Source organism: Rana temporaria, chromosome 2, assembly GCF_905171775.1.
Source record: "Rana temporaria chromosome 2, aRanTem1.1, whole genome shotgun sequence".
Classification (NCBI taxonomy): domain Eukaryota; kingdom Metazoa; phylum Chordata; class Amphibia; order Anura; family Ranidae; genus Rana; species Rana temporaria.
The window spans coordinates 28,025,453-28,037,576 of record NC_053490.1 but is presented as its reverse complement, the minus strand read 5'-3'; the positions used below and the strand labels follow the sequence as shown (position 1 = coordinate 28,037,576).

General features: G+C 42.1%; 1 protein-coding gene and 1 non-coding gene across 3 annotated transcripts in view; one reads left to right on the top strand and one right to left on the bottom strand.

Annotated features, from left to right (window-relative positions):
* The window catches only part of DLG2 (discs large MAGUK scaffold protein 2), a 2,211,856-nt gene that overhangs the window by 208,452 nt on the left and 1,991,280 nt on the right, over positions 1-12,124 (top strand). The window lies entirely within an intron of this gene.
* Positions 6,863-6,934, bottom strand: TRNAR-UCU. Its single transcript has one exon. It is a non-coding gene; the product is annotated as a tRNA-Arg (tRNA).

Below are 12,124 nucleotides of genomic sequence, written 5' to 3'. Positions count from 1 at the left end.
AATATGATTTGATTAAGGCCACTACTACAAATAACAGTGTTTAAACAGTGTTTAAAACTTGACGATATATTGGGACGGAACAAGGAGGAAAACCGTACTAATACAAGAAAATAGTCCCAAATAAGGGGCAAAAGATAGCCTTGTGGTTGGACTGTTTCCACGGCTGTTTTCACGGCCAGTTTATGGTTTATTGAGCGCTGAAGTTGTCTTGGTCACTCGGGTCGCTATCTCCAGCCCTTTTTTTCTCTTCTTCTTTTTAATTATTCTTTCCCCTTAGATTGTTATGTACACAGACTCATTAGAAGATTGACAGAAGGAAGCGTTAACAAAGTTTAAGGGGAATATCTATTGTATATGAGCTTTCCTGATGGGAAACTGTGTGACTGTGAAAACTGTGTCCCCCCACTAGACTGGGTTTACAGATACGAGGTGTCTATTGGGAGTTGCCCGTAGTTTAACATAGAAGAGAGGCCACTTGGGTTTCCCTCTTATTTCTCTCCCCCCCTTTTTCCTTTTTCTCCTTTCAGCATTGAGATACACAAAATTACATATAGAGCGGCTATACCCCCAAACTAATTTCTTATAGTCTCATGATATAGATTGTCGATATTACCCCTCCTTACTCAAAGTTCTAAGAAAGTAAAAAAAAAAATCCCAGCAGCCACCCCCTAGGTCCCCGAGGCCCAGTAAGAGGTACGGGTTACAAACTGGACTACTGTGGGAACTAGAGGGGTAAAGGATGAGTACAAGGGGAAAAGGAGCGAGAGGAGGGGCAATCCCAAAAGTCCCCCGGTTAAGCCAAAGCCTGGGTCCGATGAATAAATTTGTGTCCTACGGTGGAAACGGAGACAACCAGGCCACGGAAAAACAACCAACTGTCAAAAGTAGCCAGATAGAAAAAGATAAGAAAAAAGACAAGAAAAAAGGAGCTACTAATATACCTGTTGATCAAGAAACACTCTCAGAATCTAGAATTAACAGAGAAATAAGGACAAACCGCAAGACAGGACACTATTACCAACAAAAATTGAAATGGAAGGAATGTTTTCTGTGCTAGAAAGATCACTTAAATCGCAAATGGAAAGAATGGAGAGAAATTTGGGGCATATGTTGGAAAGAGTGGAGGAGGTAGAGAAAAAAGTAGATCTCAACGTAACCTCAGTCAAAAAATTAGAAGAAGAAATAAAAGCACTAAAAATGAACCAACGAGAACAAGCGTACAAATTAGAAGTTTAGGAAAACAGAGACAGGAGGAAGAATATTAGAATACGTGGAGTACCAGACACATCACAGGCGGAAGACCTCCCAGAAATTATAAGGAAAATCTTTAAAAAAAGGTAGGGGGGGATGGGAGGGGGACTCAGATCTGTATACCTTATAACAAAAAACACACACCTGTTTGAAAAGCGAAAAAAAAAAAAAAGGGGTTGAAAGACATGACTAACATAAATCTTATAACATATAATGTGAGAAGCCTCAGCTCCCCAGAAAAAAGGCATATGGTATTAAGAGAGGTGGAAAGGTATTCTGCAGAAATTGTCTTCCTGCAGGAGACACATTATACATTGGATTCCAATGTTAGACTCTATTCTCTGGCAATCCCAACCTGGTACTATGGGGACTCTCCAAAAAAGAGAGCAAAGGGGGTCGCCATAGGAGTGGGGAAGAACATTTCTTCTAAGGTAGAAGAGAGGAAAGTCGACCCAGAGGGTCGATATTTGTTTCTGAGAGGGGTCCTCCAAGGGCAAAAATATACGCTTGCAAATATATACTGCCCTAACAGGCACCCTCAAAAATACCTTAGGGGGATCCTGAACGCTCTATTGGATTTTAAACAGGGCGCTGTAATCCTAGCAGGAAATTTTAATTTCTCAATGGAACACCATCTTGATAGTACGTCCGGTGCACAGAGGCGAGAAACCAAACAACTTCAAATACTAAGAAAAAAAATGTTTAACCAGCAATTAATAGATCCATGGAGGATCACACATCCAAACAAAAAAGATTATACATACTACTCATCTGTGCATGGAACATACTCAAGATTGGATTATATGATGGTAGACCACGAGTTATTGGAAGATATAGTGAAAACCTCAATAGGTTTAATAACAATTTCAGACCACGCTCTGGTAATAGTGAAAATAAGATTTAAAGAGATAGAGCAAAGAAAAGGAACATGGAATCTAAATGAAGAATTTATAGAGGACATAGATGTTAGCAAGACAGTAAAAAATGATCTGGAACAATATTTTATGTTAAACAACACATCGGACGTAAGTGCGGCTACAGTATGGGAAGCCCACAAGGCATACATTAGAGGGAAATTAATTTCCCTAGGAGCAGGGAAAAAGAAGATAAGAGAATTAAATATGAAAAAATTAACAACGCAGCTATATGAACTGGAGCAAATGCATAAAGAACGAGGAGAAAGTGAAGTATATCAGGAAATAGTAATAAAGAGGGCCCAGCTCAGAGATTTGATGAAACTTGAAACTAGAAAAATATTAAAAAATGTTGTAAAAGAAAGGTATAAGTGGGGGAACAAACCAGGGAAATATTTAGCCAGAGTATCTAAGGAAAAAAAAAACATAAATTTATATTGAAAAAATAAAAAATCATGAAGGGCAGATGAATTATAAGACCTCTGAAATCGCAGAAGCTTTCCAGACTTTTTACAGCACATTATATTCTATCCGAACCAATGAGACCCAAGAGCAGGAAGACATCATAAAAATAAAAATTAAAGAGTATCTAGCAGAAGCTAACCTGCCAAAGATATCGCAAAACGATTTTGAATCCCTTGAGGATCCAATTACTCAGGAGGAGATTTATAAAGCCTTTCAGGAAACACCAGTGGGTAAGAGCCCAGGCCCGGATTGTTTGCCGATTAAGTACTATAAAAAATTTAAAGAGCTGTTGGTTCCAGAGATGTGCAACTATTTTAATAAAATAGGTGAAGAAGAAATAAGAAAAGAATCTCTACTTGCCAATATTTCTATTATTCCTAAATTAGGAAAAGACGGAACTTTGTGCTCCAACTATCGACCAATAGCATTGTTGAATGCCGATATAAAGGTTTATGCAAAAATATTGGCAACAAGGATAACAAGTTTAATGCCCGAACTCATAAATGCAGATCAGGCAGGTTTTGTAAAAGGCAGGGAAGGGAGAGATAATAGCATAAGAACCATATTGTTATTACAGCAAGAAAAAAAAAGAAACCCCCAGTCGTACTCATGTCAATAGATGCAGAAAAAGCATTTGACAGAGTCGACTGGGGGTTTATGATGGACACACTACGAAGCATAGGTCTGGGTCCTAAATATATGTATAGCCATCCGACGGCTAGGGTGAAGGTCAATGGGAGTGTGTCGTCTGTGTTTGAAATGAAAAACGGAACCAGACAGGGTTGTCCGCTCTCACCCCTCCTATATGTAATAACACTCAGGGAAAATCCAGACATAGAGGGGGTGAGAGTGGGAGGAGATGAACACAAGGTGGCGGCGTACGCAGACGACATACTCCTATATCTGACCAAACCTAGAGTTTCATTGCCCAATGTTATAAAGGAAATAAAAAATTACGGGGAACTTTCCAACTTTAAAATAAACCCGATAAAAAGTAGAAGAACTACAGAAAGAATTTCTATTTACTTGGGAAAAAGAAACTCTAACATACTTAGGAATAAAAATTACACCTACAGTGGAAAAACTTTATTTGGCAAATTTCGTTCCCTTAATCAATGAAATTAAACAAGATTTGAAAAGACTGACAAGGAAACCTATCTCCTGGATTGGTAGGATCAACGCTTTTAAAATTATGATACTACCGAAAATAATCTATAAATTCCAAATGCTCCCCATAAGAATACCACAAAGTTTCTTTAAGATAATTAAAACAGTAATTTTGAAATATATCTGGGCGGGCAAAAAGGCCAGAGTAAGCTAAACATTGTTGAGCATGAAAAAAAAAAGGGTGGGCTGGCGCTCCCAGACATAAAAAGATATTACTATGCCGTAACATTGGCTAGGTTAGTAGAATGGACAAATACACACACTAAAAAGAAGTGGGTACAGATGGAAGATACACTAAGTACGACACAATTAAATAAGAATGTTTGGATACCACCTAAAGTTAGGAAATTGGGCACGACACTCATAGTATAACAAAGAATGTATTTAAAATATGGGACATAGGGCCAGATTCACATAGAATTGCGGCGGCGTAACGTATCGCATTTATGTTACACTGCCGCAAGTTTTATGGGCAAGTGCTTGATTCACAAAGCACTTGCCTGTAAACTTGCGGCGACGTAGCATAAATCCGTCCGGCGCAAGCCCGCCTAATTCAAATGGGGCGTGTATCATTTAAATTAGGCGCGTCCCCGAGCCGAACGTACTGCGCATGCTCCGTTTTGAAATTTCCCGCCGTGCTTTGCGCGAAATGACGTTGCACCAACGTAATTTTTTGAACGGCGATGTGTGTTACGTCCTTTCCTATTCACGGACGACTTACGCAAATTTTTTTTTTAAATTTGACGCGGGAACAATGGCCATACTTTAACATGTCAAGTCTAAATTTAAGCCAAGAAATAGCAGCTGTAACTTTACGCCGGAAAAAGTCGACTAGCGACGACGTAAGAGAATGCGACGACCACGCGTAACTTCGTGGATCGCCGTAAACAAGTAAATTAGCGTACCCAACGCAAACTCCACCCATCGGGCGCCAAAGTATTACACCTACGATTCGAAGGCGTACGAAGCCGTACGAAGTCTGTCGGATCGAAGCCAGAAGCCGTCGTATCTTGGTTTGATGATTCAAACTAAATATCAGACGCGGCAAATTTGAAAATATATTTCAGCTGTGAATCTGGCCCATAGTATTTAGACGTGAAAACTGGGAGTACAACTCCCCATTAATTCCACTAGCGGGCACAATTTTTTTCCACCAGGCAATAAGACACGGATGGGGAAGCAATTGGGCGGAATAAATTAAAAGATATCGTCACACGTGGAAAAATAAAAGCAAGACAAGACATAAAAACGTTAGAAGGGGATCAGCACTTGAGTGAGTGGGAGTATTTTCAGTTGAAACACTTTGTGAGCACTTTACCACAGCCGATTCAGGATGACAAAACTTTAAACCCAATAGAAAAGATATGCAGCATAGACAAGCCACTTATACATGGTATATCATTGGTATATGAAATACTAACAGATCTGGAGACACAGGGAACATTGCCATTCGTAGAAAAATGGGGAAACGATGTGGGTAAAAAGATAGATAACTCAAATGATAGGTGCGGTGTATAACTACGCGTCAGATATAACTACTATTGAAGCTAATTATAAATGTATGGTGCATTGGCACCTGACCCCAGTAAGAATGAGTAAAATACACCCAAACAATTCAGAGCTCTGCTGGAGGAATTTTAAGCAAAAGGGAACAACAATGCACATCTGGTGGGATTGCCCGAGAATACAAGAATTTTGGACTATATGGAAGAAATAACAGGGGAGAAAACCTTACGTAATCCTTTGACCTGTTTATTTCATGGTACAAATAAAGCAAAAAAACAGTATGGAACAACTCTGGTCCCGGTGCTGCTAAATGCAGCAAGGGGCCTAATCCCAAAAAACTGGCTACATTCAAAAAGGCCATCAATAAAAGAGTGAATAGAGAGGGTAGATTATATAGCATAAATGGAGTACCTCGTTTGAGGGGAGCTAGGAGGAGAGGACAGATACAGAGAGATGTGGGAGAAATGGAGAGCTTTTAAATCATCTGGAAAATTCGTACAAGGTATGACAGAAATTGACAGGATAGAAAGTTAAAAATAAAAGATAAATAGCAATCAGCCATACAGATCCGAGTAGGAGGGAGGGGAGGGGGGGAAGGAAATGGGGAAAAAAATAAAAAAAAGGATGAGGCTAGTCACTAAACTAGGCCTATACCGCCCAGAGGGGAGGAAGCTTATGAATATAACTGTTTGCACAAAAATGACAAAACGTAGTAATTGTACTAAGCAAGAAAGAAATTACAAGAGTTCTATACTTTCTTCCATTGACTGTCCTGTATACAATTCTTCAGATTTAGACATTAAAGGCTGTGTGTTGAGTTATTTTGAGGGGACAGCAAATTTACACTGTTATACAAGCTGTACACTCACTACTTTACATTGTAGCAAAGTGCATTTCTTCAGTGTTGTCACATGAAAAGATTTACACAAATGTGAGGGTTGTACTTACTTTTGTGACATACTGTATGTGATCTCCCGCACACAGAGGGGTGTACTATACTTTTGTGAGATGCTGTATATATTTATTGTGTTCTATAAGTGGTTACATCACACATGGCGTGTTCTGAGGTCTGCAGCAATGAAGGATTTTTGTATTTGAAACTTTAATGTAAATCTAGACAGTTGAGGGGGTGTAATATCCCCTTACTTTCAATATCACCCCAATCGAGGCGTGATTTTGCCGCCTGACAAATCGCAGGACTGCTTTTGGGAAACGGGCGTCCCGTCATTTTGTTTGTTTGTGTGATTTGTCAGGTGACAATATTGTCCCATGATTGGGGTGCCATTGAAAGCAACAGGATCACAAGCGTGTCACACGTTGTGCGGCAATTCGGGAAATTGCAGTAATTCCGCCCGTGACTTGGAACGCCTAGGTTTAACTGCAGCCAAAGCTAAGCGTCTTCTATCAGTTGCTGGGTTCACCTTCTATAGATTCTGGGGGAACATTTTCTTCCTCAAACATTTCACATATTCTCTTCATTCTTTATTCCACCGCTAATATATACTCAGCATTGACCTTGTATCGAGCTTTTCTCTCTGAGGACTCCAAGTATTGGAGATGGCGTTGGCCGGGAATCGAACCCGGGTCATCTGCTTAGAAAGCAGCTGTGCTCACCACTGCACCACCAACGCAAAGGTAGCATGTAGTGTGGGAGGAAACCCACGCAAGCACAGGGAGAACATGCAAACTCCATGCAGATAGTGTCCTGGTCAGGATTTGAACCAAGGACCCCAGTTCTGCAAGGCTAACCGCTAAGCCTCTGTGCTGCCCATTTACGGCCTCTGTTCTCTAAGGCTGAGCGGGGTAAATCACTTATGTTCACTCAAAGTGCCTTCAGAAGAAATCCAAACTTATCCTAAACTACAATCTATAACACTCCCATAATAAAACACACCCAAATAACAAAGAGGGGTACAGTGGTCCCCAAATTAGCAACACAATGGAGCTAAATATTCCATTCACCCATAGGCCTCATTCACACAGGGGGTATGAATCCGTACCCCATGGGAGGGCCGCGTTTACCGGAATGGGGATGCACAGGTGTTCCCAGCATCCCATGTAGGCAGTCCCATTGCTGTCAACTGGGGTGCGGGGACTGTACCCAATGTGACATCTGTGTGGGTGCTGGTGCATGGCCCCGAACACACCCAGGGTGCGTCCGCGCAACTGCACCCACATGGATATCCTTTTTGGGGTAATGCAGCCCCCACACAGGGTACAGATTCATACACCCCGTGTGAAAGAGGCCTTGGACTTCTCTATGAAGGACCTCACTGACGGGAAGAGTTCTCATTTCTCCAGCAGAGAAAGCCTAAAGAAACCTGGAAAGACTCCTTCCACCTCTAAAGACAAAAAGAGTTCCAACCTTCACTCATAGCCAGTCCAACACACGCCTCTAAAACATACCGGCCTCCAACCTCCCCTTATAGCCGGTCCAACACACGCCTTTAAAAACATACCGGCCTTCAACCTCCCCTTATAGCCGGTCCAACACACGCCTTTAAAAGCCTACCGACCTCCAAACTTCACAACATAATCAATTACTTTATGTCGATTGACAATACATAGATCAAACATATCACCTGTAAAAGCGTGCTTTAGATTTTGGTGGTAAACAGCCTGCTAGGCCCGGGGGGAACCAAACCAAGTCCTCCAAAAGCTACCTCATATCCAAAAGTTGCCAAGAATGTAAATGTAGACATTATGCTTTAAGGTTAATCAAAAATATCACATTCTAAAGGGAAAGGTAGAACAAGGGGAGGGAGAGTATGGAAGAGGCAGAGAGGGAGGAAAGTAGGGGGGATGGAAAGTTGCGGGTAAGGAAGGGGTGTGGGATTCCCCCCAACCCTCACCCCCTTCTTTCTCCAACCTTCCCTTCTCCCCCTTTCCTCCCTCTCTCCCTCTTCCATACTCCCCCTTTGTTCTACCTTTCCCTTTAGAGTGTTATAATTTTGATTAACCTTAAAGCTTAATGTCTACATTTACACTCTTTGCAACTTTTGGAGGGCTTGATTCAGTTCCCTCGGGGAAAGCAGGCTGTTTACCACCAACATCTCAGACACTTTTTTTTACAGGTGATTATGTTTGGGCAATGTATTGTCAAAAATTAAAGCTTCTGCAGAAGCTGCAGAAAGGTAAATAGAGGGCTGATGGGAAGACCCCCGGTTACTGGAGTGGCAGCCGTACCTGTGTTGGTACAGCCGTACCTGGCCCCTGGGAGGGTCCCTCAAACTTTTTGTTGAGTCCTCTTCTAGGAACAGCCAATTGTTTTGTTTGTCCAGCTACATTGATAGTTGGTAAATCAGAATCTTTTAAGAGATTGATGACGTAGTGGATTCCTGTCATGATGGCTTGAAATGAAGATCCTCTCCCTCATATTCACTAGCAAATCGTCCTCTTCTCATCACCTAGTTTAAATTTTCTTGCAACATTTTGGCCATCTTCAATCCCAAGAAAGCTGCACCCCTCCCATTTAAGTGCAATCCGTCACTACTATAAAGATGGTAACGGCCTGAAAAGTCTGCCCAGTTCGCCATGAATCCAAACCCCCTCCTCCCTGCACCAGTTTCTCAGCCACTTGTTAAGTACCATAAGCTCTTGCTGTCTCTGTGGTGTGGCTCGAGGTACAGGCAGTATTTCAGAAAATATAGCCTTGGGGGACCTTTTCTTCAATATGGCCCCCAAGTCCCTAAAATCATTTTGTAGGGCGCTCCATCTTTCTCTAACTTTGTCATTGGTACCGATATATACCATGACAGCTGGGTCCTCTCCAGTGCCATCCAATAATTTGTCCATGCAATCTGCAATGTTCCGAACCCGAGCGCCTGGTAAACAACATACTGTTTGGCGATAATGGTCTTTGTGACAGATTGCCCTCTGTATTCTTCCAATAACTGAATCCCCTACCACAAGTATGTGCCTATCCTTTCTGGTAACCTTGCCCCCATCTTCGTCACATGCTGGTGGAGTCTCTGTGTGAAAGTCACATGCTGGTGAATTCTTTACACAAATGTCACATTCTGGAGGTGTCTCATTGTGATCGTGAATTTCTGGAGTAGAAAACAAAAGAGAAAAGCGCCTCTGAGTATACTGCTTTTAATTGTAAAACATAAAAATATCCAGCACTTACATCATAGTATTATGGTGCAGTCGTGGGAGCTGGTGTGCGTCTGTAGCTGACAGTCAGCAAGGCATGAGAACTGGGCAGCCGGAGGGAGCCGGGGAGAGACGGCTAAATCCTTGTTGTTGTGCCGCTGCTAGACAGAGAGTTCAGCAGCTGATGCGTGACGTCAGCTCGGACGGAGGCTCTGGAGTAGTCTCATTGTGAATATCACATTCTGGAGGAGACTGGTTGTGAATGTCACATTCTGGAGTAGTCTCATTGTGAATGTCAAATTCTGGACCGGTCTTATTGTGAACGTCACATTTTGGAGGTGACTCGTGACTGTCACATTCGGGAGGAGTCTCGTTCGGAACGCCACAATCTGCTGGAGTCGTAGTGGGAAAGTTACATTCTGCCCGAGTCTCAACAGAATCATTGCACGCTGAATGAGTCTTAATGTGAATGACACGTGGTTGATTTAAAGAAATTCCCAACTTTTGGGCTATTTTCTTTCCCAATAGAGCTGCACTCTGTTCATTTAAGTGAAGTCCATCCCTGCTGTAGAGCAAGTAACCAATTGAAAAGTCAGTCCAGGTCTCCATGAAGCTGAACCCCTTCTTCCTGCACCAGTTCTTCAGCCATCTGCTAAGCACCCTTAGCTCCTGCTGCCTCCTTGGTGTGGCTCGAGGTACGGGCAGTATTTCTGAAAATGCTGCCTTGGAGGTTCTTTTCTTCAGTATAGCTCCTAAGTCCCTAAAATCATTTTGTAGGGCGCTCCATTTTCTTCTAATGTTGTCGTTGGTTCCAATATGTACCATGACAGCTGGGTCCTCCCCAGCCGCATCCAACAATCCGTCCATCAGATCTGCAATGTCTCGAACTCGTGCGACCGGGAAACAATATACTGTGCGTCGATCACCGTCATTCTGACAGATTGCCCTTTCTGTCCCTCTAATAACAGAATCCCCTACCACCAGGATCTGCCTATCCTTTTCTGTAATCTTGCCCGCATCTTCATGGTAGGAGATATTCCCATGGCTGCCCTGTTTTTTTGGTGGGTTCCCAACATGTACGTCACATTGTGCTGGAGTGTCAACATGAATGTGACATTCAGGTGGTGTCTCCATGTGAACGTCACATGTTGGTGGAGTCTCCATGTGAACTACACATGTTAGTGGAGTCTCCATGTCAACGACACATGCTGGTGGAGCCTGTGTGTGAACGTCACATGCTGGTGGAGCCTGTGTGTGAACGTCACATGCTGGTGGTGCCTCTGTGTGAACGTCACATGCTGGTGGTGCCTCTGTGTGAATGTCACATGCTGGTGGTGCCTCTGTGTGAGCATCACATGCTGGTGGAGCCTCTGTGTGATCGTCACATGCTGGTGGAGCCTCTGTGTGATCGTCACATGCTGGTGGAGCCTCTGTGTGATCGTCACATGCTGGTGGAGCCTCTGTGTGAACGTCACATGCTGGTGACGTCTCTGTGTGATCGTCACATGCTGGTAAACCCTCCACGTGAATGTCACATGCTGGTGGAGCCTCAATGTAGCATATATATTCTGTCTCGCTCACTAGGGCAGTCCTGCCTTGTGAGCTGTCTCTGCAGTAAATACTGCGTACATCTGCAATAATAAAAAAAGAAGAATCAGGTTTAGCACTTTCACCTACAATATATATATATATATATATATATATATATATATATATATATATATATATATATATATATATATATGGCTTTTTTTCATTTTTTTCAGGGGGAACTTGGGGGAACTCAGTTCCACCACCTCTTGCTCAGACCCTTTAGTCCCTGCTCACCACAATCACTTGTAAACACAGAAATCTGGTTTCTGTGTTAACAAGTGACAGCTTTGTAACCCCCTGAACGCTGCACACTGTATGTAATGCAATTCTGGTATTTAATGCCCCTTTAAGACCTTTCTACTGTTTGTGAAATTTGAACGGGTCGTGGTTGAGTTCCTGCACCTATTTTCTGAGATAAAAAGCTCTGTGTGTGTGTATATATATATATATATATATATATATATATATATATATATATATATATATATATATATATATATATATATATATATATATATATATATATATATATATAATTTATACAACATCAAATTATAGAGAGAAAAGTTCAAAATTCCAATGCCAGGGACAATAAATAAACCCAACATAACAGGGACACAGGGATCACCAATGGTGGCCTTCCTATAAATGAATGGAGTCAGAAAGGGAACTGATTCTTCATTTTCATGTGCGGGGGAGTAATCTGCAGTGCTTCTGTTTCTTATTATTAAACACCCAGCCTCTATGGGGGGGGGGGGTGTGACCTCTAATCAATATCCATTTCCATTCCTATACATGTGTAACTTTGGACTCCAATAAAGATGTTTTTATAACAAAATATTTTTTGCGTGTTTTGGCACCATTAAAACGTTTGTTGTCCCCCAAAAATGAATAAAGATCCTGTTCTTTTAAAGCCTGTTATAGTGCTTGCGCTGTGTATGAAATATTTGTCTGATCCTACCAGTTTCTACCCTCCCCCTCTCTGCACTGACTCCCATGTATCAGGGCTGCAGAGTTCTGACACCGGAGTCAGTACGTGTCTCCATCATACGCTGCTATCTGCAGCTCTCCCTGTGTCCTCTCCTCCTCCCTCGCCCTCCATGTACATGTCTCAATCATACGCTACTATCTGC